A 26,936-nucleotide genomic window follows, 5' to 3' on the forward strand; every position below is an offset into this window, starting at 1 on the left:
AGAGATTTGCAAGAGAAAAAAGCAAAACCTGGCTTGTTCTAGAATCTATGTGTTTCTTTAAAGTCTTAGCACAAGCAACTCCATTTTGGTTTGGTTTGGTCTACTGGGGCCTAGTGCATGAGCTTAGTCCAAAACAATAACCTCCCAGAATTTTGTTTAAAAAACCCCCTTTGGGGCAGGTTCTCACTTTGGTGAGAGTGTGACCAAAACTTAGGGCCTTAGTGCCACTCTCAGTTACCATCATGTTGGGTTTCCAGTCTTAGCACGTCATTTATAGGTTATGATGTCTTCCTAGTTGCACATTTTTTCTTTTTTTTTTTTCTTTTTTGAGACAGAGTCTTGCTCTGTCGCCCAGGTTGGAGTGCAGTGGTGCGATCTCGGCTCACTGCAACCTCTGTCTCTCAGGTTCCAGTGATTCTCCTGCCTCAGCCTCCCAAGTAGCTGGGATTACAGGCGCTCACCACCATACCCGGGTAATTTTTGTATTTTTAGTAGAGGACAGGGCTTTGCCATGTTGGCCAGGCTTGTCCCAAACTCCTGACCTCAGGTGATCCGCCTGCCTCGGCCTCTCAAAGTGCTGGGGTTACAGGCATAGGCCACCACACCTGTCCAGTTGCATATTTCTTTCAGCTCCTGTCATTCCAGTTGAAGAGAGATCATATGACATTCTAGAGATGGCTGCACGCAAGCGTTTAAAACCTTTGAAAGAATACAGCACACAAGGGAGACTATCATTATGACCATTGGGAGGATAATACCAAGAATTCGAAGTATGCTCCTTACCTGAGGTTCCCATAAACCAAACCTCCTAAAATCAAATTGATCAAAGAATGACTTAACTAAGCAGTTTCTTTGTTAATCTGCTACAACTGAATTTCTTTCTTTCTTTTTTTTTTTTTTTTTTGAGACGGAGTCTTGCTCTGTCGCCTAGGGTGGAGTGCAGTGGCGCGACCTCCACTCACTGCAAGCTCTGCCTCCCGGGTTCACGCCATTCTCCTGCCTCAGCCTCCCGAGTAGCTGGGACTACAGGTGCCCGCCACCAAGCCCGGCTGCCCAGCTAATTTTTTTTTGTATTTTTTTTTTAGTAGAGACAGGGTTTCACCGTGTTAGCCAGGATGATCTCAATCTCCTGACCTCATGATCCTCCCGCCTTGGCCTCCCAAAGTGTTGGGATTACAGGCGTGAGCCACCACGCCCAGCCTACAACTGAATTTCTATAATACCTGATGTTTTCTCCAAAGGCCATGAGTGCCAGCAGCTGCACAGATACTTCTCTGTTCAGCTAATTCTATCATAACTTTCACAAGAGAACACAAAGGCTGTTGTGTAACTGTAGCCTTTACAGTAGAATCTGCGTAGGCTGGGAGTGGTGGCTCACGCCTGTAATCCCAGCACTTTGGGAGGCGGTGATGGGCAGATTACCTGAGGTCAGGAGTTCAATACCTGCCGGTCAACATGATGAAACCCCGTCTCTACTAAAAAAAATACAAAATTAGCCGGGAATGATGGTGCATGCCTGTAATCCCAGCTGGTCAGGAGGCTGAGGCAGGAGAATCACTTGAACCTGGGAGGCAGAGGTTGCAGCGAGCCGAGATCGTGCGGTTGCCCATTGCACTCCAGCCTGGGCAAAAAGAGCGAAACTCCACTCAAAAAAAAAAAAAAAAAAAAAAAAATCTGCTCTAGAGCCTATTATGGGGGATACATTTCTAATTATTGCCTTTTTTACTCTAAACTATGGAAAAATGACCTAATGAATGATGTCCTAGAAGAGTGAAGGCCTTCCAGGAATGTTCTCTCTCTAGACCATAGTGTGGGTTAAGAGGAGTTAGCCAATGTTCTGTTTCTGACTGATCATGAGGCAGCATATGTACCATTAAAGTTTGTTACCTACATTCGGCCATCATTTTTTTTTTTTCTTGAGACAGAGTCTTGCTCTGTCACCCAGGCTGGAGTGCAGTGACGAGATCTCAGCTCACTGCAACCTCCACCTCCTGGGTTCAAGCCATTCTCCTGCCTCAGCCTCCCAAAGAGGTGGGATTACAGGTGCCTGCCACCATGCCTGGCTAATTTTTGTATTTTTAGTACAGACAGGGTTTCACTATGTTGGCCAGGCTAGGCTGGTCTCTAACTCCTGACCTCAAGTGATCCGCCTGCCTCAGCCTCCCAAAGCGCTGGGATTACAGGCATGAGCCACCATGCTTAGCCTTGGGCCTACTGTTTTTTATCTATCAAAGTATAAGGTTATCTATGTATAAGGATGGCTGTAGACTTCTTCACAAATAAAACTATACCCCATAAGTGCACATAACAGACCCCTTTCCACTTTTATTGTTCATAGAGGCATAAGCAAGAAAAAAATATTCAGAGTTTCATGATAGAAATCTTAATCTGTGAACATGGGAAAAGTTGTTCACATCAAGGATGCCATCTTCTTCTGAGGAGAAACTTCCCTGGTTAGTCTTACCCCAAGGGTTCCAATGGATGTACATACAGCTCCAAGAGCGTGGAGGGACCCTTCTTAGTTGTGAGATTATGGATCCACAGTTCAAGGTTCCAAGGTTTTGTTGTAGTGCGGATGGCAAGAATAGTTTTTCTTTAATGTTCTCAGAAGGTTCAAACCATAAAAAGCTTTCTTCCCTGGTGAAAATACACTGTAGCATAATAATTTACCATTGTAACATCAGCCCTCTTGCATGGGAGAGCTTGTATACCACCAGAAAACATACATTGAAAATAATGGAATGAAATCCCTTTATAAAATGTTTAAGGCCAGGCGCAGTGGCTCACGCCAGTAATCCCAGCACTTTGGGAGGCCGAGGGGGCAGATCACGAGGTCAGGAGATCGAGACCATCCTGGCTAACACGGTGAAACCCCGTCTTTACTAAAAATACAAAAAATTAGCCGGGCGTGGTGGTGGGCGGCTGTAGACCCAGCTACTTGGGAGGCTGAGGCAGGAGAATGGTGTGAACCTGGGAGGCGGAGATTACACCACTGCACTCCAGCCTGGGCGACAGAGCTGAGACTCCGTCTCAAAAAAAAAAAAAAAAAAAATGTTTAAAAGGGCCATCGGGTGACCAAATATACCTGAAGCTTTAATTGTTTTTTCCAGGAATATGGGATCAAATATTGGTTATAAACTATTTTAGTAACTTACAATTCACGACACCAATGTATTCAATTTGGGTCATTTTATCTTTTCCATAATGAGTCATGGAATGCAGAACTATTAATAATAAAAGCTTTAAGGACTCAGGAATGACAAGGTGTCCATCCTGGTTGTCCATGAGTCCATGCTTTATTAACATTAGACTTATATCCTCTTGAATACCAGTAGTTTTTCCAAATTAGGTGCATAGCACTGATAACTGATGGGTTATCATGGGCGATTTGACTTAGACCATGGAGTTTATTTAAACTGTTCGTTTATTTATTTTCGAGACGGAGTCTTGCTTTGTTGCCCAGGCTGGAGTGCAGTGGCGTGATCTCAGCTCACTGCAACCTCCGCCTCCTAAATTCAAGCAATTCTCCTGCCTCAGGCTCCCGAATAGTTGAGATTACAGGCCCACACCACCATGCCCAGCTAATTTTTGTATTTTTAGTAGAGATGGGGTTTCAGCACATTGGCCAGGCTGGTCTCGAACTCCTGACCTTGTGATCCACCCGCCTCAGCCTCCCAAAGTGCTGGGATTACAGGTGTGAGCCACTGTGCCCCGCCTAAATTGTACATTTGAACAATTTTAGTATCAGCTGGTTTAACATGAAAATCTGACAAAGTATTTCCTTGGTATTTAATTAATTTTTTTGTTCTACTTGGGTTAGTAGCTTTATGCAAGGAAATTTGGTTATTTCTGTGGTTTACAATAACTTAACATAATAACCATAATTATAATTGATAGCATATACTTAGACATTAGAATTTTAGAAATCCCATACATATTGAGTATACTCAACACACTTAAAGTATCAAGAAGCCTAAAATTCGAAAAGTTAGTTTAAGGTTAAAAGGCTAAGGCCGGGCGTGGTGGCTCACACCTGTAATCCCAGCACTTTGGGAGGCCAAGAAGGGTGGATCACCTGAGGTCGGGAGTTCCAGACCAGCCTGATCAACATGGAGAAACCCCGTCTCTACTAAAAGTACAAAATTAGCTGGTCATGGTGACGTATGTCTGTAATCTCAGCTAGTCGGGAGGCTGAGGCAGGAGAATCGCTTGAACCTGGGAGATGGAGGTTGCGGTGAGCTGAGATGGCGCCACGACACTCCAGCCTGGGCAAGAGCGAAACTCCATCCCCACCTGCCACCAAAAAAAAAAAAAAAAAAAAAAAAAGTTAAAAGGCTAGCGTGCTCCATTAATTGCTGTGGGCCGGACAAAGGTAGCTTAGGAATTCCAGATAAATGGAAGAAATGGTGGCTTGCTAAAAATGCATAGGAAACAAAATAACTATCCATAGAACCAAATTAGATCCTTATCTATATATTTTTTTAAAGTTGCCAAACTGCTGATGCATTTCTCTACAATACTTCTTACTTTACTTTTATTAAGACTAAGAGCTTTAACTGTGAAAATGTTAATTAGCCAAATGTCTCCAATTCTCTATTAGGTTTTAAATAATATTTTATTATAGAAACTTTTCCCATAGTTTTCTCCCCTACTTAATGATTCCTTACTACATCGTTTCATAAATAACATTTCCACATCTGTAATTTGAACTAACTTTTTGTTTTTTGTTTTTTGTTTTTGAGACGGAGTCTGGCTCTGTCGCCCAGGCTGGAGAGCAGTGGCGTGATTTCGGCTCACTGCAAGCTCCGCCTCCCGGGTTCATGCCATTCTCCCGCCTCAGCCACCCGAGTAGCAGGGACTACAGGCGCCCGCCACCAGGCCTGGCTACTTTTTTAAAAATTTTTTTGTAGAGACGGGGTTTCACCGTGTTAGCCAGGATGGTCTCGATCTCCTGACGTCGTGATCCGCTCGCCTCGGCCTCCCAAAGTGCTAGGATTACAGGCATGAGCCACTGCGCCCAGCCTGAACTAATTTTTGGGTAACTTCTGAATTAGACAAAATTATTCTTTTTCTCACTAATAACATAACCCTTTCTGGCACATTTTGTAAACAGAATTATGTGTTAAGGAGAATTCTTATCCTTGGTAACTTAAAACTTTTGTGAGACCCTAAAAAGCAAGAAATCCTCAACTATCAGATACGGACATTTATACGTAAGAACAACTCCACAATTTTAGAAACACATTTCCCCATATCACAACCCTTTCTTTCCTTTTTTTTTTTTTTTTTTTTGAGATGGAGTCTTGCTCTGTCGCCCAGGCTGGAGTGCAGTGGGCAATCTCGGCTCACTGCAGGCTCCACCTCCCAGGTTCATGCCATTCTCCTGCCTCAGCCTCCAGAGTAGCTGGGACTACAGGCGCCCGCCACCACGTCCGGCTATTTTTTTTGTATTTTTAGTAGAGACGGGGTTTCACTATGTTAGTGAGGATGGTCTTGATCTCCTGACCTCGTGATCCGCCCGCCTCGGCCTCCCATAGTGCTGGGATTACAGGCATGAGCCACCGTGCCCGGCCACAACCCTTTCATAATTGGAAATGACCCAGATATTAAATGAGCGTCAGAAATAACTCTAAAATTTTAATTTACGCAAAAAGTTTACCTAAAATATTTATTCCATTCACTATACTCAATTCTTTCACTTCTTGTTTGTTTGTTTGTTTGTGTGAGACGGAGTCTCACTCTGTCGCCAGGCTGGAGTGCAGTGGTGCGATCTCGGCTCACTGCAACCTCCGGCCTCCCAAGTTCAAGCTATTTTCCCATCTCAGCCTCCCGAGTAGCTGGGACTACAGGCACACGCCACCATGCCCAGCAAATTTTTGTATTTTTAGTGGAGACAGGATTTCACCATGTTGGCCAGGATGGTCCCAATCTCTTGACCTCGTGATCTGCCCGCTTCGGTCTCCCAAAGTGCTGGGATTACAGGGGTAAACCACCGAGCCTGGCCAATTCTTTCATTTTTAACAAGGGAGCCAAGAGATATCAATTAACATGTAAAATGAACATTGGTTAGGTCAGAAAGGCCAGGGATGCGGCTTGGGACTTCCAGGTCACAGGTAGGTGTGAAAGGAATGGTTGCATTCTTTTGAGTTTCTGATTAGCCTTTCCAAAGGAGGCAATTAGATATGCATTTATCTCAGTGAGACTGAACAGAATATGAGGCAGGCCTTCCCCAAGCAGCTCCCAGCCCAAATCTTCTCTTCAGCCTAGTAATTTTTGGGGGGCTCAAGATATTTTCCTTTTATAAATTATTCTCATTCGTCAAAAGAAAGCACACAAACCAAGATAATTTTGTTTTGGCTGGGTTTATAGTTTTATAACCTTCTATGCCAAACACTGACATCTCAAAATATCTAGCAAAGACAAACATAAAATTCAGACAAAATGTATGCTGACAATTCTGAAGGCATTTTTATTTTTATTCCACCAATAATTTTAAAGTTAGCTTATATACACCATGGAATACTATGCAGCCATAAAAAAGAATGAGTTCATATCCTTTGTAGGGACATGGATGAAGCTGGAAACCATCATTCTGAGCAAACTATCGCAAGGACAGAAAACCAAACGCCGAATGTTCTCACTCATAGGTGGGAATTGAACAATGAGAACACCTGGACACAGGGTGGGGAACATCACACACCGGGACCTGTAGTGGGGTGGGGGGAGGGGGGAGGGATAGCATTAGGAGATATACCTAATGTAAATGACGAGTTAATGGGTGCAGCACACCAACATGGCACATGTATACATATGTAAGAAACCTGCATGTTGTGCACGTGTACCCTAGAACTTAAAGTATTAAAAAAAAAAAGGGCCAGGCGCGGTGGCTCACGCCTGAAATCCCAGTACTTCGGAAGGCCGAGGCCGGTGGATCACGAGGTCAGGAGATCGAGACAATCCTGGCTAACACGGTGAAACCCTGTCTCTACTAAAAATACAAAAAATTAGCCGGGCGTGGTGGCGGGCGCCTGTAGTCCCAGCTACTCGGGAGGCTGAGGCAGGAGAATGGCGTGAACCCAGGAGGCGGAGCTTGCAGTGAGCAGAGATCGCGCCACTGCACTCCAGCCTGGGTGACTGCGCGAGACTCCGTCTCAAAAACAAAAACAAACAAATTAGCTGGGCGTGGTGGCATGCACCTGTAGTCCCAGCTACTCGGGAGGCTGAGATAGGAGAATATCTTGAACCTGGGAGGCAGAGGTTGCAGTGAGCCGAGATCATGCCAATGCACTCCAGCCAGGGAGACAGAGTGAGACTCCATCTCAAATATATATAAAATAAATAAAAATAAAAACAGAGTCACCATCGTAGTTTTAATTCTTTCAGTTTAATTTTTTTTTTTTTTTTTGAGACAAAGTCTCGCTCTGTAGCCCATGCTGGAGTGCAATGGCGCGATCCCGACTCACTGCAAGCTCCACCTCCCGGGTTCACGCCATTCTCCTGCCTCAGCCTCCCGAGTTGCTGGACTACAGGCACCTGCCACCACGCCCGGCTAATTTTTTTTGTATTTTTAGTAAAGACGGGGTTTCACCGTATTAGCCAGGATGGTCTCGATCTCCTGACCTCGTGATCTGCCCGCCTCGGCCTCCCAAAGTGCTGGGATTACAGGCGCGAGCCACCGTGCCCGGCCTTTCAGTTTAATTTTTATTGGATTTAACAGAAATAAGAACGAACGCAGAAAAAATTGCTAAACCTCAGAAAAAAGTTTTTTACAGAAATATTAGTTCTTACGAGTTTCCTATAAAGTTAAGAAAAAAAGGGATTTTAATAATACTAGTTGTTGTAAATAAGTGATTCAATTTTAAACTGTCAATTCACCCCCTGCTGTGAAGATACTGAAATCGGCACTCTCAAACCTCTTGATTTAATTATATTTGCATTATCATAAAGTCAGTGTGCAGGTTAAACAGTTGATTAGATATAGTGCAAGAGAAAATTCATGAACAGTAGATCTGAAGAAATTACCTAGAATGTAGCACAAAATGTTAAAAATCTAGAGAATATAAGAAAAGACATGAAATAGAATAAGAAGGTCTGACACACATAGTGTAAAATAGAGATTCCTGAAAGAAAGATAAAAGTTGAGAAGGGTTCTGTTATGGACTAAATTTTTGTACCTCCCAATTCATATATTGAAATTTTAACTCCCAATGTGATGGTATTAGCCTAAAGTCTTCAGTAACCTTTTAAGCTACTAGAACCTAGCATCAACTCTGCCTTGTGCATCCTCTTTGGGGTGTGATGGTGAGGATCTATGTCACAGACAGCCTCTGTCAGATTGGGTGTTTGAGGCTGTTGGTTTCTAGGCAATTTCTCTATGAAATTTTATTCTGTGTATTTGAATTCAAGGGTCTTTTATATCTTTAAAAATATGTAGAGTTTCTACCTGCATTTTATTGCATTAGAAAGAAAATAGACTGATGGCATGTACTATTTTAAAGATTACTCTTAAAAAAAAACAAAAAACCACTTGTCTTTTGAGGAGGGGATGTCTCTTTAAAAACAAATTTTCTCGAGAGAACCCTTGTTCTACATAAATAGATGACCACTCTCAGAAGCCAAGGAAGCAGTTGTTTCAGGTTCTTTCAGTTTTCTTTCCAATCTCAACGGTCAGTGCATGGAGCTGTCCAAGGTTTTTATTTCTTGCCCTTCCCGTTCCTGACCCCTTTAATCATCACACAAACAGGCAGCAGAGAGAAAGTAATAAAGAACACCAACTCTGGAGTCAAACAAACTGGGTTAGAGTCCCAGAGCCAGCATTCAACAGTTGTGTGATCTTGATCAAATCCTATATACTCTCTGGGCTTCAGTTTCTTCATCTATCAAAACAAGGATGACAGTAACAGTACCTAGATTATCATGAGGATTTAATCAGTTACTCTTTGTAAAAGTGTTTATTACAATGCCTGGCAAATAGCAAAAAAGGAAATTTGGGGTTCCCTAATTTCTACCATAAAAGAATTGTAGACATGGGTTATTTTGCTACTTAACACTTTTGCTCTTGTAAATATTGCTCTGGCAATCAATACAGGATGGAGAGCAGGAGGAAGTAGAAAGAATGCTCACAGAACTATGACTTAGGGTGTCTAGTCCTGGCACTGCCATTAATCAGTTGTGTGACCCTTGCTAAGTTAACTGACCCCTCTGAACTCAGTTTTTTTTTTCTCTCTGTAAAAGGAAGGGCTTAAACTTCAGGAAATAACCGGTATGTTTTAGTATTTTGCGAATCCCATTTCCAACTCTACGTTCAATCCAGTGACGGTATTTCTAGTTGGTAAACTAGAAAAATAATCTTTGGCATCCGAGGGTCACAGCCGAGAGTATCTCCACAGCAGGAGATTAGGGAGCCACTGACAAAGTGGCACCAGGGGAACCGATGTATGCCAGGAATCCAGGCAGAGAGTGACATTAGCACTTCTTTCTGCAGAACCTAAACCCTGCCCGACTCACCCCGAGGAGCTGTCACGGTGGTTTGCTGGAAACTCCCTTTCTGTTGGGAGGATTACTGGGTCACGGTCTCCCAAGGACATGGAAACCCTTGCTGAAGCGCTGGAACCGCTCGGCACGAGGCGTACGTCGGTGGGAGCTGTGTCAGCCCGCTTTCGGCCGTGTCGCTGCTCCCATCCAGACTCTAGAAGGGGTCCTCTTTGCGTCAGGCCCAACCACCCCCCTCCCCGAGCGACTGCACTGGGTGTCCCTGCGCCGCTCGTCCCCTCCCTCTCGCCCCTCCCTCCTGGCTGCCATAGAAACCAGCTTACGAGGTCCAGGCCGGCGTCCGGGTGCACTACCGGCCCCCCTGTCCCTCCTTCCCCAGGCCAGCCCCCCGCTCCGGATTGGTCCTTCAGGAAACGCTGCGGGGCGTCTCGGTCCCCGCTGCGGAGCCGGCCTAGGCCGGAGGGCGGGGTTTGCCCTGGGTGGCTGCCGGTCAGGTCGGCCGCCCCTGACAGCTCCCGGAGCCTCAGGCGCGACAGCGGCGCCCTCACCTCGGGACATCCACACACCGACTGCTCCTGTTCCAGAGGCAACCACCCAGCGCGCCTAGCCTGGCGCGGTGCAGCGAAGCCCAAGAGCTGGCCTCGCCACGAAGGTAAGCGAGGGGCTGGGGGACTCGCCGCCAGCACCCTCACCCCGCCACCCTCCCTCTGCTAGGCTGCAGACCTGGGTGGCTGAGGAGGAGGCGCCTCTCCTCCCCGCGACCCAAGGGAGAAAGGGAGCCCTGCCACGGGGTGTCTGCGAAGTGGGGTCAGAAGGTTAGGCGCTTTCTGGGGCGTACCCCCACACCTGCCCAGGCTGATCCGCACGCGAGAGGAGGGGGCATTAGAGCCAGGGCGACGGCGTGCTCGCGCGTGTGTGCCCGTGTCATGTGTGGTGCCCGTGTCATGTGCGGCGCCCATGTCTATGTGCGCGCGTGTGTGCACCCATGTCCCTGTATGGTGTGGACACTCGTGTCTGCATGCGCGTCCACACGTGAGCCGAGGAGGGCAGTTTAGCGCCTAGCGGTGCACACAGCGGGTGCGCTGGACCAGAGCGCTAAGGCACCAGCCCAAATCTGGAGAGTCTGTTACAAGGGCAGAGGACCGGCGTGACCTCCCCACGCGCGCCGGCCGGTGCTGGTGGTGGAGGGAACTGACATCTAACGCCTGTGGCCCAGGAAAACAAAACCTTCCATTGCACCCCACGCAGCGACGCTCCCCAGCGAAAGGTGCTTCTTTTGGAAGACCGCACGAAGTAAGGAAGAGCCTCTTTTCCTCTTCCTGGATATCCCTCCAGGAATATTAGAAGCTCCAGGACTCCTTGATACGACCAGGAAAAGATCGCAACCGCGTCTTTAAAATATCGATTCCAGCCGGCTTCTGCGGGCCTGACACATCTTGGCAGATGGAGAAGTCAAGGCAATAGATAACATGGGCAGCAAAGATTCTGCTATGGCACTTTTTTCCTTTCCGTTTTTTTCTTCCCTTCTTTTCCCTCTTCTCCCTCCCTCCTTTCCTCCTCCTCCCTCCCTTTCTCCCTTTCTCCCTTTCTCCTCTCTTTTCCCCTTCCCTCCCCTGTTTTCGTCCTCCTGAGAAGTAGACAAGAGGGCTCTCTGTCTACCCACCCTCCCCCACCCCATTCCTCATCCCGTTTCAAAATAAGAGCGAATGAATCACATTCTAAGCTCTTACCCGTGCAGTTCTGACAAGTTTGGAAATTACACAAATAGCGTTTGCAATCGAGGCCGCGGGAATCCAAAAGGGAAACAAACAAAACCAGATGAAAAAAAAGTGATTCCAGGTCAAGATTTCAAATGGGAATCTAAGGTGAATATTTGTTTACGGTAATAAGATTTTTTTAATGTTTGAAAAGTATGTATCACACTAGCTCGCATCATCAGTATTCAATGTGATTCACAGAACCGCTTCAAAAGATGGTTTCTGTTAGTGTTGCAACAGCACTTCTAATTCTGGTTGTCATGGTTATTGAAGAAGTCGCCCTGCACTATTGAGAGGCTGTCTAGTTAGAAGCAGGAACTGTTCTCGAGAGGACCTTCTCTTGCACCCTCGTGTCACCATGGTAATAATTGAGTTTATGAAAATGTACTTACTCTTTCCCTTAAAGTACTAAAATCCCAAGGCATGTTGTCGTTTTTATTTTATTTTTTCAGAGTTTGCAGTCTGTGCAACACAGCTTTCCGCTCAGACAAATGAGAGTAAACACTGCCCTCTAGCAAGTTAAATGGCCCCAAATAGTCGTGCTGCCCAGCTCTCTTCCCACAGCTCACTGCACGAACAGAGGACAGAGGAGGGTGTTAGATGTTCCAGGAGTCCTGGCCTGAGCCATATCGCCCTCTCCATTTAGCATTTACATTTGGAAGCCTAATTAGCTTTCTAATTAGGAGATGGGAGAATGTACGGGGGGAATCCTGGGAGAGGCTAGTGGGGAAAAAGCTGAATCCAACTCCCCATGGACTGGTGTTTGGTGTGCCATTGAATTTGCCTAGTAAACCCTCATGGGTTTATTTTTAGCTGGACCACTGTTAAATGGTAAGCCTGGAAAAAGCTTCAGAGAAGCCTCCTGTGTTAGGAAAAAATGTGGATTGGATATTTGGTTTGGGGTGTGTGCTTTTTTTTTTTTTAACTACATTTAAAATAAAGACAGGTTTATATGAAATCTGAATTCCCCAGTAATAACTACAGATAGGTTATAGAGCCCTTTATATTCTTGGTTTAACCCTAGGTTTTTAGTTGAGAAGGCTTAATTTGGGGCAAGCAGTGGTACCATTTCAAATACTTTTATCAGCAAATGTTGGTTTCTTTAAAGAACCGTAATTCATTACACATCCACAATTTCTGAGCTTCAAATTCTAACATTGATAGCATGTGATTAGACAGCTTGAAGCCCTCAGACTTACAGTTTTGTTTTATTTTCTTTTTGTTTTTAGAGACTGGGTCTCGCCATGTTGCCCAGGCATGTCTCAAACTCCTGGGCTCAAGGGATCTTCCTGCCTCAGCCTCCTGAGGAGCTGGGACTACAGGTGCATGCCAGACTTATCATACATTTTTAAAAAAACAAAAGCAAAGATTTTTGTCTTAGTAGATTAATGTTTTTAGTCACATATATAGTTTCATTTTGAGAAACTTAAAAATTAAAATATAACGTTAAATCCAACTTCATTCTTTGAATCTGATCACTGTATTTCTCTAGGGATTAAAGAGTTTTAATTCGTTGGTTGATTTTCTTTCACTTGTTGAAAGGACAAACTGTTCATAAAATTTGTTTTATTCTGTATTTTGTCATTTCCTATTGTCATTCTAGAAAAAGGTCTCTAGAATTGAAGTTTTAATTTTCAGGAGAAGAAGAAAATATTCAAATTGCTTATGAAGATAATAGTCTACAACTCGAATTAACCACATCATAGTTCTTAAATTACTTTCTCTCAAGAACTTCAAGGTTAGCTTAGCCATTATTATACAGCATCCTGAGGAATATTAATCAGTTTTACAGATGGACAAGTTGTGTTCAAAAGCCAAGTGATAGGTCGGCGCCATGGCTCAGGCCTGTAATCCCAATACTTTGGGAGGCTGAAGCAGAAGGACTGCTTGAGCCCAGGAGTTCGAGACCAGCCTGGGCAACACGGTGAGACCCTGTCTCTATAAAAATTTTTTAAAAATTAGCTGGGTGTGGTGGCGCATGCCTGTAGTCCCAGCTACTGGGGAGACTGAGGGAGGAGGATTGCTTGAGCCTGGGAGGTTCAAGGCTGTAGTGAGCTGTGATTATGCCACTGCATTCTATCCTGGGAGACACAGAAAGACTCTGAATCCAAAAAAAAAAAAAAAAGTGATTTCAGCTAACCACTTGGAAAATCAAGACAAAAATCTAAATTGTCTGACATGAGCATTATGAATATGAGCATTAGCCAAGACTTAGAGGAATTCAGGGTGTGGACAGTGGGAAGAATTTAAGATTAGAGAGCAAAATAAAACTGTTAAGGGGAAGAAAACTGTAAGGAGAAAGCAGATTAATAGAAAGAAAGTAAAAGCGAAAACATCAAGTGAAAAGAGGGTTGCACAGAAGGAAAACCAAGTTGCAGAATAGGAAACTAAAAAGAACTCCACTCTTCATCTTCCACAGAGAACACTGATGGTTTTCCAGAAAGCAGTAAGTACCCTATTTAGCAAAATCATGTGACTTGGGAGGCCTTAGCGGCAGATCTTAGTTCGTTCTGACTCCCTGCCGCCCATCCAAGTGGTGTGGGCTGAGGCAGCTTTCTTTTCGGGTCTCCTGAACTAGCTGCTCATTAGACCTTTTCTCCCTAATCCTAAGGCCACCAAGAAGCTTTCTGCATCTCTATTTGTTGGAATTATCTAGTTGGGATAATATGTGGATACACTTGATTACATAATTGCATCTGAAATTTTTCTTTTTACTTTAAAAAATTGTTCAAATTGTTATCATCATAATGCATTCACCTAATTTTATGACAGTATATTAAAAACTTATAACTGGCCAGGCGCAGTGGCTCACGCCTGTAATCCCAGCACTTTGGGAGGCCGAGGTGGGCAGATCATGAGGTCAGGAGTTTGAGACCATCCTGGCTAACACAGTGAAACCCCGTCTCTACTAAATATACAAAAAAAAAATTAGCCGGGCGTGGTGGTGGGCGCCTGTAGTCCCAGCTACTCGGGAGGCTGAGGCAGGAGAATGGCTTGAGCCTGGGAGATGGAGATTGCAGTGAGCCAAGATCGCGCCACTGCACTCCAGCCTGGGCGACAGAGCGAGACTCCATCTCAAAAAAATAAATAAATAAATAAAAAATAAAAGCTTATAACTAAAACAACAGTCCCAGTCTCCAGAGGCAATCATTTTGGACTCTTGACTGTTTGATCACTTACCTCCCTATGTCCGAATAATTAGCTTACGTTGCTGTTTTTTCTTTTTTTTTTTTTTTTCTTGAGACAGGGTCTCACACTGTTGCCCAGGGTAGAGTACAGTGGTATGATCATGGCTCACTGCAGCCTTAAATTCCTGAGTTCAAGCAATCCTTCCCCCTCAACCTCTTGAGTAGCTGGGGCTATAGGTGCATGCTACCATGCCCATGCCCAGCTTTATTTTTTTTGGGGGGTAAAGACAAGGTTTCACCATGTTGCCTAGCCTGGTCTCAAACTCCTGGGCTCAAGCAATCCTCTCACGTTGGCCTCCCAAAGTGCTGGGATTACAAGCATGAGCCACCATGCCTGGCCACTGGTTCTTGATTTATCAATTTTGGACAGAATCTATTTACTTATTTATTTTTATGTTTTATTTAGAGACAGGATCTCACTCACCTAGACTACAGTGCAGTGGTACAATCATAGCTCACTGCAGCCTAGAACTTCTGGGCACAAATGATCCTCTCATTTCAGACTCCAGAGTAGCTGGGACTACAGGCATGCACCATCATGTCCAGCTAAGTTTTTTATTTTTGTAGAGTTGTCGGTGGTGGGGGTTGGGGGCCTCTCTATGTTGCCTAGGCTGGTCTTGAACTCCTGGCGTCAAGCCATCCTTCTGCCTTGGCCTCCCAAAGTGCTGGGATTACAGGCGTGGGCCACCATGCCTGGCCAAATTAGTTCTATTCTTGGCTAATAAAATACACCTTAGTAATTTTTAATCATGAAGATTTTTAAAGAGCCTTTTAAACTTTTTGGAAATTTGAAATGTAGCCAAATACTCCCTCAGATGTGATCAACAGCGCCAGCCCTTGAGCTCCTACAGAACACAGAGGTACTGACTTTTCCACCCTTTATACTGCCTCAATTTCCATGATCCATACTCCATACCCCCTCTCCCATTTTACCATTTCCCTGACCTACATTTCTCTTTCAGTACTTGCTGAATCACACCTGCAAATTCCTTCAGGCCTTATCTCCTTCCAGATGTTCTCTTTTGGGCCCCACCCTGTCTGTACCTATCTCTAGTTTAGCCTTTGGCCATTATATTTAGATGATCTGTTTATGCATCTACCTTGCCCCACTAGCTGTAGATTTAGTTATATCTACATTGTTCCTGGGAGTAACTTGTACCCTTAAACATGGAGGATGGAGCTTAAAAATAATGTTTGTTGAACTGAACACTTCATCTTGATATTGAAGGAGTATTCCATAGTAGATTAAGAGGGGTAGCAACCTCACATTGCTCAGAGTAGGGGTGAGGGCAAGGAAGTAGGGGGAAAACATGATCTATTTCTTTTCTTTTCTTTTTTCTGATGGAGGAGTCTTGCTCTGCACCCACACCTGGCCAATATGATTTTTCTTTCTTTCTCTCTCTCTCTCTTTCTTTCTTTCTTTCTCTCTCTCTCTTTCTTTCTTTCTTTCTTTCTTTCTTTCTTTCCTTCCTTCCTTCTTCCTTCCTTCCTTCCTGTCTTTCTATCTTTCTGTCTTGTTCTCTCTCTCTCTCCTTCCCTCCCTCCCTGAGCTTGCTTGCTTGCTTGCTTTCTTCTTTCTTTCTTTTCTTTCTTTCTTTCTTTCTCTTTCTTTCTTTCTTTCTTTCTTTCTTTCTTTCTTTCTTTCTTTTTTTCTTTTTCTTTCTTTCTTTCTATAGTGAAAACTGTCTTTATTTTTATTGCCTTTTATTTTCAACAATGATTACTTGAACTTAAAAAAAAAAAGAGCGGACTTTATTAACTAATGGTTACTGAAAAGCCAAACCTTTCCAGCCCACTTCATATTCTCTTTTAACCATTTCAGAACATGCTCTATTTCTTATCCTCTTACTTTCTAGCAGCATCTGTTTAGGGGGGATTGCCTGTGGCACACACAGCTCCTGCTCATGAGACAAGGTGAAGAAGCCTCATCTGTTGTGTGTGAAGCACAGACCCTGAGGTCAGACAGTCTTGGGCTTGAAATTAAACTTGGATGTTAATTGCCTGTATGGCTTTGGACAAGTTACCAAGTCCTTCTGAAATTTAGTTTCTTCATCTGAAAAATGAGGATAATAGCAGGCACATTTTAGGGCTGTTGTAAAGATTTTTAAAAATATGTGTAAAGGGCCAAGCACGGTGGCTGACACCTGTAATCCCAGCAGTTTGGGAGGCCAAGGCGGGCGGATTACCTGAGGTCAGGAGTTCGAGACCAGCCTGACCAACATGGAGAAACCCCGTCTCTACTAAAAATACAAAATTAGCCGGGCATGGTGGCACATGCCTGTAATCCCAGCTACTTGGGAAGCTAAGGCAGGAGAATAGCTTGAACCCGGGAGGCAGAGGTTGCAGTGAGCTGAGATTGTGCCATTGCATTCCAGCCTGGGCAACAAGAGTGAAGCTCTGTCTCCAAAAAAAAAAATATATATATATATATGTATATATGAAAAATGTATGTATCTATAAATGAAACACCATCTCTACTAAAATATATATATATGTATAAAGTAGTTTAAATGAAATAATGACTAGTCTTCTAAGTTAGGAATGCTTTGAGCTGCAATTAACTAAAGAATCTTCCTGCTTAGCTAGAAGTTTATTTTTCTTGCAGAAGAAGAGGTCTAGATAAGCAATTAATAGCTTTGTTTTAGCTGCCATCAGAGAACTAGTTTATTCCTATCTTTCTGTTCTGCTATCTATCCTTTTGCCCTCATATTTATCACTTCATGGTCTCTAGGTGGCTACTACTCCTCTGTAAGTTCCACACAGGAAGAAAATGAAAGGAGCTGCTCCAGCTGCAACTATCCTCTTTCAACAGTAAAGCACTAATGATCAGAAACACCACACTAAGGTCTTACTGGCCAAAACTGTGTCTCAGAGCTATCCCTATCTTTGAGGGAGAAAGGGAAACTGGGATCGCCAGCTACTATAACAGAAGGCAAAGAAAGGAGAAGAGAGTTAGTAGTGATGTTGCGTGAGCCAGGCTGCAGTGATGTCTGCCACACTATCACTTATTGATAGGGTGGCCATATGTCCCAGTTTGTCAGTGCCACCCCGGTTTACACCTGTTGTCCTAGTGTGATTGTTATTATTATTTTTTGAGACAGTTTTGCTCTTGCCCAGGCTGGAGTGCAATGGTGTGATCTCGGCTCACAGCAACCTCTGCCTCCCGGGTTCAAGTGATTCTCCTGTTTCAGCCTCCTGAGTAGCTGGGATTACAGGCATGTGCCATCACGCACACTCAGCTAATTTTGTATTCTTAGCAGAGATGGGGTTTCTTGGTCAGGCTGGTCTCGAACTCCTGACCTCAGGTAATCTGCCCACCATGGCCTCCCAAAGTGCTGGGATTACAGGCCTGAGCCACTGCACCTGGCTGTCCTAGTGCAATTATTAATAGCACCCCATTCTCAGAGGTGTCTTGGTTTGAATGACAGATTCTATGTTCACCCTTCTTATAGAGCACTTGCTATTTATTGTAGGCTCTCATTAAGTAGTAGTTTTTTTTGTTTTTTTTTTGAGACGGAGTCTTGCTCTGCCTTCTAGGCTGGAGTGCAGTGACGCGATCTCAGCTCACTGCAAACTCTGCCTCCCGGGTTCAGGCCATTCTCCTGCCTCAGCCTCCCGAGTAGCTGGGACTACAGGTGCCTGCCACCACGCCTGGCTAATTTTTTGTATTTTTACTAGAGACAGGGTTTCACCGTGTTAGCCAGGATGGTCTTGATCTCCTGACCTCTTGATCTGCCCGCCTCAGCCTCCCAAAGCGCTGGGATTACAGGCATGAGCCACCGTGCCCAGCCAGTAGTAGTTATTAAGACAGCTAGAACACAACCGTAAGATACACAACAAGTCAAGTTTACATGCAGTGATTGCCTGTGTGGTACAGGCAGGAGGTACACTGAGTTTACAAGGGAGAGAAATGAGTATGAATGGACAAAGAGTTGAGGTCAGCTGGTCTGGATGAAGAGGAAATATATGGGGAAAGTGTAACAACAAGGCGAGAGAAGTAACTGGGTTGGACCCAGTTTAAAATATGCAAAAGTGACAGGGCGCGGTGGCTCAAGCCTGTAATCCCAGCACTTTAGGAGGCCGAGTCGGGTGGATCACGAGGTCAGGAGTTCAAGACCAGCCTGGCCAAGACGGTGAAACCCTGTCTCTACTAAAAACTACAAAAATTAGCTGGGTGTGGTGGCAGGCTCCTGTAATCCCAGCTACTTCAGAAGCCGAGGGAGGAGAATTGCTTGAGCCTGGGCGGCAGAGGTTGCAGTGAGCCAAGATGGCGCCGTGCACTCCAGCCTGGGCAACAGAGCGAGACTCCATCTCAAAAAAAAAAAAAAAAAAAATCACGCCTGTAATCCCAGCACTTTGGGAGGCCGAGGTGGGCGGATCACAAGGTCAGGAGATCGAGACCATCCTAGCTAACATGGTGAAACCCTGTCTCTACTAAAAATACAAAAAATTAGCTGGGCATGGCGGCAGGCGCCTGCAGTCCCAGCTACTGGGGAGGCCGAGGCAGGAGAATGTCGTGAACCTGGGAGGCGGAGCTTGCAGTGAGCGGAGATGGAACCACTGCACTCCAGCCTGGGTGACAGAGCAAGACTCTGTCTCAAAAAAAAAAAAAAAAAAAAAGGAAAAAGTACACAGTTGATATGCCAGGGACTTTTCTTTGAAGACTAACAACAAAGTTTTCATGCTGCCTTTGTTTGAATGATGAACACTTCGTAAAAGAGGTACAATGCTAAGATATGATTGGGTCTAAGAGCATTCTTAGAACTGATGACACAAAATAAAACAGCCATTCATGTTTGTGAAGCCAAATATATTTTTTTGCTATTACAAAGCCTACCACAAAAGTTTAACATGTGAGAAGAAAGATATTTTTCTGACCAGGCGTGGTGGCTCATGCCTGTAATCCCAGCACTCTGGGAGGCTGAGGTGGGTGGTTGATAAGGTCAAGAGATTGAAACCATTCTGGCCAACGTGGTGAAACCCCGTCTGTACTAAAAATACAAAAATTAGCTGGGCGTGGTGGCACACACCTGTAGTCCCAGCTACTCAGGAGGCTGAGGCAGGAGAATCACTTGAACCCTAGAGGCGGAGGTTGCAGTGAGCCGAGATCGCGCCACTGCACTCCAGCCTGGTGACAGAGCGAGACTCCCTCTGAGCGAGACTCCCTCTCAAAAAAAAAAAAAAAAAGAAAGATATTTTTCTAAATTATTCTCTTGAGCCTATAGTAGATGGTGACCTTGAGCTATTTGACAATAAATCCTCCTGTATCAAGAGAAAATACTTGCAGCTTCCAAATTTTCTTTTGAGTTGATATTAAAGGAAAACATTTATGGTCATTAATTTTTTTCTTAGCTTGACTTTTAAATCCCCCCAATTTTTTTTATTTTTATTTTTCAGAAACAGGATATCCCTCTGTCATGCAGACTGGAGTGCAATGGCATGGGCATAATTCACTGTAGACTCAAACCCCTGGGCCCAAGCCATCCTTTCTCCTCGGCCTCCCAAAGTGCTAGGATTATAGGTGTAAGCCACTGTGCCTAGCTCCCAAATTTGTTTTAGATATTTATTCATTCTGTTAGGCTGGTTGGTGAGCTGATATAGCTGAAAGAGACAAAGTAAAGACATTTGATTCTAGTCTCATCCCTGCCACTGTCTCTTTACCCCTCTAGGTCTGTTTATTCCAACAAAATGCGAGATTAAAAAATCCTACAAGCCCCTCCCCAGTGGACTCCTGAAAGTCCCCTAGTGTGCTTGGGTAATCAAGGGAAACTGAATCAGCCAGTCGGCTTGGAGCCTCAGGTTAATTTGGTTTAGCGAAGTATTAAGAAGTAAGATTGCAGAGGAAAACTCAGATAAGACCCTGAAGTGCCTCACATCCAGCTAAGTAAATTGCCATTTGTTTTTGCCATTTACTAAGCAGCACTGAAGAAAAAGGTCAGTGTGAAAACGGGTGTGCTGGAAGGGTCAGAAGGAGGAAAGACTGACAAGGGATAAAAATACTTGTTTTATTCTGAGTTTTGAGCTATTTTACAATGTTCAGTGACCTCACAACATACCTGGTTCAAATTGCAGAGTAGTAGACCTTAGAAAGCCTCACTGCCACGCTCAGCTTACCTGCTGCTGGCTCCATGTCCTGAGATTTTCAATGGCACCTCACAGTTCTCATCATTTAGACACAGTCTATTGCTGGTTGCTCTTCAGCTCCAGCCTTTCGATGATTATTTTGCTTCTGCTGGAATGTTTGTTGGTAGCCTTTAGTTTTGCTCCTAACCACCTTCCGCCATCCCCCCAGCTCCACAGCCCCGCCATAGCTCCTTCACTACTTAGCAGCTGCACAAGAAGACCTCCTTCCTAGGCTCCACTCAGTTTCCAAGAAGAGCAATTCTTACTGCTCTAGGATTAAATTTATGCTACTGCTATTAACATTTTAGGATATCTATAGTGTTAAATCAAGTTCAGCCTAAAGCTGCCTCCCTACATATTTTGAGTTTGGCCTAAAAGTTTCTCTGTACATTGTGAACTATAACCTAAATGCAGTTGTTAACGGACTGAAGCCTACTTTTGTGCCAGTCACTGAGTTTTGGCCAATGAAAGGTGGCCAACTGTTCAAACCATGTTCAAATAAGGCAAACGTTGAACTGTGACCAATCTGGCTGTTTTTGTACCTCACTTCCATTTTCTGTGCATCACTTTCCTTTTTCTGTCCATAAATCTTCCACCACTTGGCTGTGCTGGAGTCTCTGAGCCTACTCTGGCTTGGGAGGCTGCCCAATTCAGGAATAATTGTTTGCTCAGCTAAACTCTGTTAAACTTAATTTGGCTAAGGTTTTTCTTTTAACAATAGTCATATAGTGTACTAACCTGTGGTGTTTATCGAACTATGGTGACATTATCAGAGCTAGTCTCAACTTTCCATAAAAAATCCCTCCTTTGGCTGGGCACCGTGGCTCACGCCTGTAATCCCAGCACTTTGGGAGGCTGAGGAGGGCGGATCACCTGAGGAGGGCGGATCACCTCAGGAGTTCAAGACCAGCCTGGCCAACATGGCGAAACCCCGTCTCTACTAGAAATACAAAAATTAGCTGGGCATGGTGGCAGGTGCCTGTAATCCCAGCTACTCGGCAGGCTGAGGCAGGAGAATCACTTGAACCCAGGAGGCAGAAGTTGAGCTGAGATCTCAACACTGCACTCCAGCCTTGGCAAGAAGAGTTAAACTCTGTTTCCAAAAAAAAAAAAAAATGTGGTGTAATTTGTGTATTTACTATCACTGATAGTTCCAATGGCTTTTTTTTTTTTTTTTTTTTTTTTGAGATGGAGTCTCACTCTGTGGCCCAGGCTGGAGTGCAGTGGCTCGATCTCAGCTCACTGCAACCTCCGCCTCCTGGGGGGTTCAAAAGATTCTCCTGCCTCAGCCTCCTGAGTAGGATTACAGGCACATACCACCACGCCTGGCTAATTTTTGTATTTTTAGTAGAGACGGGGTTTCACCATATTGGCCAGGCTGGTCTCGAACTCTTGATCTCAAGTGATTCACCTGCCTCGGCCTCCCAAAGTGCTGGGATTACAGGCGTGAGCCACCACACCCAGCCTGATAGTTCCAATGGTTAATTCAAAAACTAGGCACAGTCCAGGCGTGGTGGCTCATGCCTGTAATCCTAGAGCTTTGGGAGGCCGAGGCGGGTGGATCACCTGAGGTCAGGAGTTCAAGACCAGCCTGGCCAACTTGGTGAAATCCCGTCTCTACTAAAAAACACAAAAAATTAGGCAGGTGTGGTGGTGGGTGCCTGTAACCCCAGCGACTTGGGAAGCTGAGGCATGAGAATCGGTTGAACCCAGGAGGCGGAGGTTGCAGTGAGCCGAGATGGTGCCACTGCAGTCCAGCCTGGGCAACAGAGAGACTCTGTCTCAAAAAAAAAAAAAAAAAAGTCACAGCTGGGTGTGGTGGCTCACGTCTGTAATCCCAGCACTTTGGGAGGTTGAGGCGGATGGATTGCTTGAGCCCAGGAGTTTAAAACCAATGTAAGCAACATGGCAAAATCAAATATACAAAATTTAGCCAGGAGAGGTGGTGCTCGCCTGTAGTCCCAGCTACTTGGGAGACTGAGGTGGGAGGATCTCTGGAGCCCGGGAGGTCGAGGCTGCAGTGAGCTGTGATTGCACCACTGAACTCTAGCCTAGGTGACAGAGGGAGATCCTGTCTCATAAAAACACAAACAACAACAACAAAAAACAAAAACAAGGCACATCAAAGAATCATCCTTTCTAATTCTCCTGCCTGCTCTTGCTACTATCACTGACTTATGCCATCCGAGGCTGATGCTGGACTTCATGCCAGTGGCCTGTTTTGTAGTGCTAGATTCCACTGCACACCAGAGGGAGGCAGCAAGTGGAATTGGGTGAAACTGGAGCCCAGACTGGCCTTGTCACTCACTAGCTCTCTGAGTTTGGACAAATGTCTCATCCTCTTTAGTAATCTCATCAAGGCAGTGAGAATTTTAATATCTATCTTATAGAGTTTGTTGTAATGGTTAAATTAGTCACATAAGCATATGCAGTACAATGTCTGGTGTACAGTAAGTGCTTAATAAAAGTAGCTTTTAGTATACTTTCCCTGTTACATTGAATAAAATGCTAGCAACACTGCTCTAACACCAACAAAAACAATGGCTACTTCCAGCTGGGTGTGGTGGCTCATGCTTACAATCTCAGCACTTTGTGAGGCCAAGGTAGGGGGGACCACTGGAGCCCAGGGGTCAGGACCAGCCTGGGCAACATAGCAAGACCCTATTTCTACAAAAAATAAAAATTAAAAAAAATGGCTACCTTCAAGCGTCCTTCAAAAAGTGCTACTGCTTTGTGGTTTACATTATATCACCTTTCACAAATTATGTTTTACTTCTTGTTTGCTTGTTTTTGTTTTGTTTTGTTTTGTTTTGTTTTGAGACGGAGTCTCGCTCTGTTGCCCAGGCTGGAGTGCAGTCGTGTGATCTTGGCTCACTGCAAGCTCCACCTCCTGGGTTCACGCCATTCTCCTGCCTCAGCCTCCCGAGTAGCTGGGACTACAGGTGCCCGCCACCACGCCTGGCTAATTTTTTGTATTTTTAGTAGAGACGGGGTTTTACTGTGTTAGCCAGGATGGTCTCGATCTTCTGACCTTGTGATCCACCCGCCTCGGCCTCCCAAAGTGCTGGGATTACAGGCATGAGCTTCCGCGCCCGGCCTGCTTGTTTTTACTACTAATATTTATTTGGTGCCTACCATATCCTAGGTTGCACTACATACTAGGGAATATTGAAGATATGAAGATAAATAAGCAGCAGAAGGTCAGTCTTAGAGAGGCTAAACGTAATGAGAATATAAATTTATACTCTGTCGGTTCAAAGTGTGAGCAGAGTTCAGTGGAAATACTGAGATGGAGCAATTAACTCTGGGTAAGTAGAGAAAAGAAAATACCACCGGGCGGGGTGGCTCTATGCCTGCAGTCCCATTACTTTGGGAGGCCCAGGAGTTCAAGACCAGCCTGTGCAACATATTGAGACCTTGTCTCTATTAAAATTTTTAAAAAATTAGCCAGGAGGGGTGGTGTGTTCCTGTAGTCCCAGCTACTTGGGAAGCTAAGGGAGAAGGATTGCTTGAGCCCAGGGGTCAAGGCTGTAGTGAGCCATGATTGTGCCGCTGCACTCCAGCTTGGGTGACAGAGTGAGACCCTGTATCAAAAAAAAAAAAAAAAAGTAGGTTGGGGAAGAAAAAAAGAAAACCAAGAAAGTATATTAGGAGGGTCTTGAAGGCTGAATAAGAAAAGAGCAAGTGCTAGTCCTGGCCTCCCTGGTACAGTGCACTCCCTGCCTGCTGCAGCCTGACTCGGCCCCCCAGTCTCCCAAGGCCACTCCCCCAGGCATGGCACAGGGCCTCGCCTCACTAAGGCAGCAGCACAGCTGCACACGCCTCACTAAGTCACAGCAGCACACGTGACTTCATGCTTGGCACCAAAGCTGATGGTGAGACCATTCTAAAAGGCCTCCAGTCCATTTCCCAGGATCAGGGGATGGTGGAGTTGGTGTACAGCTGGAAGGACCATGGCTATTTAGCAACCTGCACAAACAAGAATGGCAGCTTTGCCAATTTGAGAATTTACCCACATGGACTGTGTTGCTGGATCTTCAGAGTTACGATAGTGATGCACAAGGCAAAGAAGAGATCGACGGTATTTTGAACAAAGTAGAATTGAGTCAGGACAGTACTGGCGGGTAAAACGATTACCATCCATAGTTCGAGGAGGAGCCATCAACAGATATTGGCCCATTACTGATGGGCGCCTGGTTGAATATGTCATAGATTGAGGTGGTGTATGACGAAGATTCATCTTATCAAAATATAAAAATTCTACACTTGAAGCAGTTTGGAAATATTCTCATCCTGAGTGGGGAATGTTAATTTGGCAGAGAGTGATTTGGCTTATACCCGGGCCATCACGGGCAGTGGCAAAGAAGATTACACTGGCAAAGATGTACTCATTCTGGGAGACAGAGATGGGAGCATATTGTGTGAAATAGTCAAACTAAAACCAAAGATGGTCACTATGGTAGAGCTTGACCAAATGGTGATCAATGGATGTAAGAAATATATGCGAAAAACGTGTGGCGATGTCTTAGACAATCTTAAAGGAGACTGCTGTCAGGTTCTAATAGAAGACTATATTCCGGTTCTGAAGAGGTACACCAAAGAAGGGAGATAATTTTATTATGTGATTAATGATTTGACAGCTGTTCCAATCTCCATGTCTCCAGGAGAAGATTCCACATGGGAGTTTCTCAGACTGATTCTTGACCTCTCAATGAAAGTATTGAAACAAGATGGGAACTACTTTACACAGGGGAACTGTGTCAATCTGATGGAAGCGCTGTCGCTCTATGAAGAACAGCTGGGGCACCTGTATTGTTCTGTGGAATTCTCAAAGGAGATCGTCTGTGTCCCTTCATACTTGGAATTGTGGGTATTTTACACTCTTTGGAAGAAAGCTAAACCTTAAAGATGAATAGCCCCTAATCACATGTGCTGCAAATAGCCTTCCTGACCTCCATATGCTGTACATGACATCAAAATGAGTCAGGCAATTGATTGTGAATTCCTCAAAGTTTTCCTTTTTTTAACTATTATTTTTAATTTTAAAAAGCAAATGGAAAATCTGTATTTTGATGAGCTTAGGGTGTTATTTTTTTGAAAGTCAGCTGAATGATGGTTAGACAGCCCAGCGAAGACTGCTAAATGCACTGACCCCCCCAGAATGTGATTTTTGTTCCTTTTTATTTCTCTGTGGGCTTTTGTTTTTGTTTTTGTTTTGGTAGATCTTCAGTTTGGATGTTTGGAGGAATGAACATCGTTGTTTTGTGCTGAAAGAAAGATCTTGATGGTGTTTCTTTCCCCAAGAATTGACTTAGATATTAAAATTTGGTGCTTTCAAGACAGAGTTAAAAAAATGAATAGGAATTGCTTCAATTAAAATTACAAAAGAGAAAAAAAAAAAGAAAAAAGCAAGTGTGGTTGGGTGCAGTGGCTCATGCCTGTAATCCCAGCACTTTGGGAGGCTGAGGCAGGCAGATCACAAGGTCAGGAGTTCGAGACCAGCCTGACCAATATGGTGAAATCCTGTCTCTATTAAAAATACAAAAATTAGCCTGGCATGGTGGCAGACGCCTGTAGTCCCAGCTACTCGGGAGGCTGAAGCAGGAGAATAGCTTGAACCGGGAAGTGGAGGTTGCAGTGAGCCGAGATCGCGCCACTGCATTCCAGCCTGGGCGACAGGGCGAGACTCCGTCTCAAAAAAAAAAAAAAAAAAGAAAAGAGCAAGTGTGTTCCAGTTAGGGAAAACTGGGTATGTAAAGCCACATGGGCATGAAAGGACATGTTACGATAGGGGAAATAAAACTTAAGGAATAAATGGTATAATTGAAGCAGATCTCAGAACTTTCCTTCAAGGCTGGATATTTAACTGCGTCTTTGATCTTTGGGGGAAAGGGACTAGAGATGGTTGGAATCCTGGGTAAACACTGATCTTTTAGTATCCTAGAGGTGAGATTTAATTCACTGCTAATTAGTGTTGGTTTTGGCTCCCCTAGGGAAATGTAAACATAAAGAAGGCAAGGAGCAGGAACTCCGGCAAAGGCAAGTCCATAGGTGTGTACATTTCCAGAACTACTTGGAGAAATTGAGAAGTGCAAAGAAGGTCTTGAAAATAGAACAGGAATTATGTCTCATGCTTTAAAATAAAGTAAATTCTGCTGGAAGCCACTAACACATCACACCCTAAAAATAAAAACAGAGGGAAAATGGAGCCTCTTTTACTGTTGGTGTGATCATTTTAACCTCAGCAACCTTCCAAGGGAAAACCATAATCAGGTTGTTTTTATTGTCTGCAGGCTGGAGCAAATGCTGGTTTGTAAACATTGTAATGCCTCCAACTCAAGAGCCTTAGGAATGTCTACCCGCATTTGAGGTATGC

At 44.6% G+C, this 26,936-nt stretch overlaps 1 protein-coding gene and 1 pseudogene across 5 annotated transcripts in view; both read left to right on the plus strand.

Moving 5' to 3' along the window:
* The first annotated feature begins 9,792 nt into the window (after nucleotides 1-9,792).
* NIM1K (NIM1 serine/threonine protein kinase) overlaps nucleotides 9,793-26,936 on the plus strand; it is an 86,380-nt gene continuing 69,236 nt past the window's right edge. Inside the window, exons 1-5 of one of the 5 annotated variants that reach the window (XM_054486976.2) lie at nucleotides 10,686-11,357; nucleotides 11,451-11,610; nucleotides 23,706-23,868; nucleotides 26,554-26,611; nucleotides 26,854-26,930. The gene's annotated coding sequence lies outside the window, so the exon portion shown is untranslated. Of the gene's footprint in view, nucleotides 10,145-10,685; nucleotides 11,358-11,450; nucleotides 11,611-23,705; nucleotides 23,869-26,553; nucleotides 26,612-26,853; nucleotides 26,931-26,936 lie in introns of those variants that run through there. The other 4 variants (XM_063664793.1, XM_054486978.1, XM_054486974.2 and 1 more) reach the window with 4 other exon arrangements.
* Nucleotides 23,850-25,963, plus strand: LOC129036171 (spermine synthase-like; annotated as a pseudogene).

This window comes from Pongo pygmaeus, chromosome 4, assembly GCF_028885625.2.
Source record: "Pongo pygmaeus isolate AG05252 chromosome 4, NHGRI_mPonPyg2-v2.0_pri, whole genome shotgun sequence".
NCBI classification, from domain to species: domain Eukaryota; kingdom Metazoa; phylum Chordata; class Mammalia; order Primates; family Hominidae; genus Pongo; species Pongo pygmaeus.